This window comes from Meleagris gallopavo, chromosome 7, assembly GCF_000146605.3.
Source record: "Meleagris gallopavo isolate NT-WF06-2002-E0010 breed Aviagen turkey brand Nicholas breeding stock chromosome 7, Turkey_5.1, whole genome shotgun sequence".
Taxonomy (NCBI): domain Eukaryota; kingdom Metazoa; phylum Chordata; class Aves; order Galliformes; family Phasianidae; genus Meleagris; species Meleagris gallopavo.
The window spans coordinates 16,783,297-16,788,633 of record NC_015017.2 but is presented as its reverse complement, the minus strand read 5'-3'; the positions used below and the strand labels follow the sequence as shown (position 1 = coordinate 16,788,633).

Below are 5,337 nucleotides of genomic sequence, written 5' to 3'. Positions count from 1 at the left end.
TTCCTTCATTTGCACCCAGGGAAGCAGGTTGAATTGATGTGACTGTTGAGGGTAATGATTTTTAGAGTACCACCAATGTTTGAGCTACAAACAAAGTGTGCCTGGATAAGATGAGATAACATGGACCATAAGAAAACCTATGCAGAGTAGAGTCCCATGGGATGGATAGGACCAAAGTTTGACGTATTTATTGACTTTGACAAAGAAGAAGAGAAGGAGTTGAGGGAAAACCATCAGAGAGTTTAAAACTATGACAGAAGAAATGATGTGTGAGAACTTCAGCTTCTGGATCTTGTCATTGGAGACCACCTGCTTAACAACTTTTCACAGGGGGACATGGCGACAGCAGATTTATTACCTACATAAGCTTCCAGGTCTTGCTCTTTTTTTCCTCCATGGAGACAAGGCAACATTCATCATTCTTCACTGCCAACAACCTAATCTGTTCTACTGTAACCACTGATGAAGCAAAAAAGGATAAAGGTCAGTTGTTAAAGGATGGGGAAAGATAAGTAAGTTTTCAACATCAAGCAATTCACTGTAGGCAAGTAACCCTGATTAACAAAAGAAAAGGAGAAAGATAGAAAGTTAACAAGCTGTATTATTTGAGCCTGCTTTTCCATGGGAAGAATATCATGTTATTTTGTGTGATTTTTTTCTTCCCTAATAGAGTACATATTCTTGTTAAATCTTACTGTGGAAGCTCTGTTCTCCATGGACTTTATGGGTGTCCAACTTTTTGGCATGCCTAGGCCACAGTGAATAAAGAGGAATTGTCTTGGGCCACGTATAAAATACTTAACATAGTTAATGCATATAAGTAACAAAAAGAGGGCAACAAAAACATGGGTTGCACACATATGCTACAGTATGTAGTGCATCTGAGCCAATGCTGTAATCTTTCCCATAACAGGACATTCATAGTTTTCCTCTTTTTCATCAGCTAGTTTTCAAGAAACTTTAAGGAATTTAATTCTTTTCAGATCTTCAATCCCTGCCAAACCTGATTGAAATCAGCCAATGGGTGTAGAGGAGAGCTGATGAGCATACAATCTAACACCTTCGTGTGGCTTTATTACTTCAGTAATCCGCTAAGAACAGAGACTGGGTGGCCACAGATATGGACCAACCCTAATTATAGTCTATCTTTTTATTTTACTCCAGGCCTAGGCGTGAGAAAAACATAACCCATTTTTCAGTTCAGATTATTTTAATCCAGTCCATATCATTAAATCAGCCCTTTCCACAGCTGATAGAGAGAGCTAAGGTGTAACTGCATGGAGAAGCTGAAATGCCTCTTCAGCAAGAGACTGTTGGGTCCTCACTCCCTAGCAGGCAAGGGGAAGATTTTAGGTGTGGGGCTAGTAGTTCTGCTGCTGTCTCTGGCATAAAAGTTCAGCCTAAAATCACGAGCCCTACATATTAAAATAGCACAATCCTTGTATGGGAATTGCTATGTCTCAGCCTGAACCAGTGATTGAGCACCTGGTAAAAGGACACAGCCAGCCCTGGGAGTAGGTAAAAGCAATTCACCTGTGCAACTCCCTAAGCCTCATTTAAGGGCTGGCTGCCTGAAGGGAAGGTGTTCTATCTGGAGATCCTTCCTTTTGGAGTATTTGGTGAGTCCTGATCCTTGGGATGTGTAAGCAAATCTTTTTTTTAATTGGATTGTGCCTGTCACTGTTTTTTGGGTAATTTTGAACTGGTTATCTGCTATTGCCTTTCCCTACAATCCCCAACCAATGTTTTCCTCCCCCTGGCAGTGGATTTCTGCAGGTATAATCTGGAGGGCTGCTGAGCACTTGCAGCTCATTGGGAAGTGATTCAAGGACATCTTTCACCCAGAAGTCTTGGACCAAGGCCTGACCCAGGGAATGTAGATGAAGTTGGAAGCTTTGCACAGGTAATCACCTTTCATCAACTTGGAACCACACATGCAGTGGACAAATAGGAAATGCAGCATCACAGACACTATGAATCATGCAGATTCTGGCACATCTGTATTTATGACCTTTGGACCATCTTTGAATGGAAAAACACCAAAGCAGGTAAATAGCTGTCACAGTGGAGGCTCTTGCTGTGAATCAATGTTTGAAAGACAACCTGAATGCAGTTCAGTTTTGTACAAACAGAGCCCTTCCAGGAGCAAGTGTTGCCTTTGTGGGAATAACAGTGACTCTACAGATCCAAACAATGGAGCTACATGCTTTTGCATTGCTTGTTCTGTCACTAACTGACATCAGACACTGTTAATCATGGTTTGAAATGTATATTTAAGAAACAGTGACACAAACACAGACAAGTTCCTTCAGAAAGCCTTTCATACAGAGGAAAGTGAAAGAAAAGAAAAACTGCTCCTCGGGCTAGCTGGTGGCATTGAAATAAATGGGTCAGGCATCAGAGTTTCAGCAGGCACAAAAGGTGAACACCCTGTCTCCTGGAGCAATTAAAAGTCAATGGGATTAGCAGCCTTCACTATTATTTATAGAAACCCCACTGTGTGCACAACATTACTGAAATACAAGGGTCAAGTCCCCGGTACTGGATGCCTACTCTTCTGCTGTTGAAGTTAATGGGAGCTTTGCCAATCAACTCTTTGGCAACAGAGTCTAAATCTAGAATAGATGATATCCTGTGCTCCATTCAGTTGATAGCTCAAGCAAAGCCTTTGCTGAAGCCAAATAAGTTCTGCCTGCATGGTACAGACTTCATCCAGGAACAGGTGAAACAGAAACGCTATCTATAGAAGTGCTGAAAGTCAAAGAAAGGAAAGCAGAGAGGTGGATTGAACGTCACAGGAAGCTTCTTCCTTTCTGTTATAAATTGCAGTATACAGACTGAAATCTGATGAGCTGCAACCCAGCATCTCTTAGGCTTCAGATTTAGCAGGACTGGCTGTTTTCCAATGAATAATTCTCCTTCTAACACCACGTAAATGAATCATGTGGGAACACACCTATGAAAAGTACTCAGGTGGGGTGCCTGTACTGTCATTATGTGATTCAACGTGTTCAAAAACAATGTGCTGATGTTCTAGCCAGCTTATACAGATCTCACCAAACATTTGCATCTCCTTTCCTGAGCTTCCCTGCCTTTCCACTTGCTTGTAATGCTACTTACGTAGTTGCTCCTTATCACACTCATGCCTCTAATTCAGCCTCAAACTACCTCTTATCCTCTTTATTTTACTCCAGAAAGAAGATACCCAATTCTGCTTTGTCTTACAACACTGTAAATCAGAAATCAAGCATCCCAGTGATTTCCTGAACTTCTCTGTGCTATGGAGAAACCAGTCTGTAGAGTAGCAATGTTTCCTGGCTTAGTTTGTGATTTCTTTTCATGTGCTACCAACCAGCAAGCTAAGGAGAGCTTCTAGGTATGCCTGTATTTGTAACAGGAGCAGGTTTGAGATTCTCATCTGTTATTTCCAGTGGCACATGCTAAGGACTGTCCATTCAGTGGTACTCAGCATGCATTGCTACTACATGGAACCATCAAGAATGGTGTGTTCATCCAGACTGAGGAGCAAGAATGAGCCAGGAATTACCAGGTGGGGCTGTTCTGGTACACAGGAGAGAGCTCTCTATGCATTTAGGGCCATCTTAGCTCCAGGCAGGTTCTGACTGTGACAGCAAGTGCCTGCATTACCTCACAAGCACATGAAGTCTAAACATGCATTGGAGAGGCACATCTTACTGGCTGTGTGCAAGGAGCTGTTAGCCCTGGGGCTATAGACCAGCCTTAGGATCTGCTCCTCTTCAGTTTTCCTGATCTCAAGATTGATATCAGACCTGAAGAATGTACTGTACTTTCAGGTGCCTTATCTTTAATTAATTCTGATGACTGTAGACATGATTTGGTACCCACACGGCTTTACAACCAGTATTAAATGTAGTTAAGTCCTTTGGCTTGCTAACGTCCTGCAGAAGGGAGCTCCACAGCCCAATGACATATCACATAGAAACACATGTCCTGCTATCAACTGTAAGTTGTCTTCCCTTCCAGCTTCCTTAAAGGTCTCCGTGTTCATGTGTTAATGAGCTGGTCTCCTTAAAATCTGGAAGGGACTTTAGTGGGAAGAGAAATCTATTCCGCAAGCTTTGCCACTGAGTACAGAGCTATGTCCAAACTAGCAACCTGCTGGCAAAAGTCACAGTCTGTTCCCTCTGATCCTCCTTAGCCAACAAGTCCTATCCACGCTACGAAAATCTCTGTCTTTACAGTATTCTTCCTCAGAACAGAGAAACACAGGCAGAAACTGACAGGTAGGGAAAGACGTACGCACACTCTGACTGAGAATCTCGCAAGCAATCCTTGAGACACTGATTTCTAAATGATCTCAGTTTCATCTAGGAATGCTTTTCTATTTATTTTCAGCACAGCGAGCACCAGCTCAGAAATCCGAAATGCTACCGTACTGCTAACTCCTTGTGACATGAGCAAACACTGTATCTGTGGATGCAGAGGGGCTTCTCATCCATGTACGTTCCTGCTACTCTCCATGACTTGCTTTCAACTTGGATCCATACCAAGCACTATGAAACATATGTGAAAGCAGAGCTCGCTTTAGTTTCTTTCTCTTGCAGAACATTGCCAAAGATCCAGAAAAGCAGACAAGATTCTGCAAACATGAAGCATTAACTAAAACAGAAGAAAATACTCCGCATCTTTCTCACTTTCTCTCTCGAGCTCTGCCTTTCAATCTGCAGTTTCAGAACTAGCTGACACAATGGTGCAGGATGTAAAACCTTTGAAAATGCCAAGTAAGTCTCTGAAAGGCAATGCCATTGCCAAGTGCAGAGTCCAGCCCGCTGGCTTTCACGACATTAAACCCATCTTCAGTACATGCAATTGTCTCTTTCAACTGCCAGACCCAAGCTGCACTCTCTCCATGCCCTCAAAGTGGGAGGTGCTATGCTCACCTGGTATCCAGGTTCCCTTGTTCTTGTCTGCATTACTGTTTTTCCCTGAATAACCTGCAAGGATTGGAGCAGTTCTACAATACTGAGCTTTACTCCTTCCTACAGTGCTCAGCACATTTATAATGAAAAAATCAGTTTACTAATAAGAGCCACAAACAAACATGAGGAGCTTAAGATAGAAGCAATTCAGTAGCCTACAATATTGTGCTTAGTGGGCAATCATAAATTCAAAGTGAAAATCCCTACAGGTTTTGCTTTGCATTAGATATTAAATAAAACCCACTTGCAAAGCCAGATTAGTAAGAAACCTTTTTGGCTGCTGCATATATATATATATATATATATATATATATATATAAGTCAAAACAGGATTAAATCATCTTTTGGAGACTCAGTGTCGTTTTATCTGAGTAAA

At 42.0% G+C, this 5,337-nt stretch overlaps 1 long non-coding RNA gene across 1 annotated transcript; it reads left to right on the top strand.

The window, feature by feature from the left end:
- The first annotated feature begins 1,535 nt into the window (after window positions 1-1,535).
- On the top strand, window positions 1,536-3,960 carry LOC109368534. The gene is made up of 2 exons (XR_002116664.1): window positions 1,536-1,619; window positions 1,764-3,960. It is a non-coding gene; the product is annotated as an uncharacterized LOC109368534 (long non-coding RNA).
- The last annotated feature ends 1,377 nt before the right edge of the window (window positions 3,961-5,337 follow it).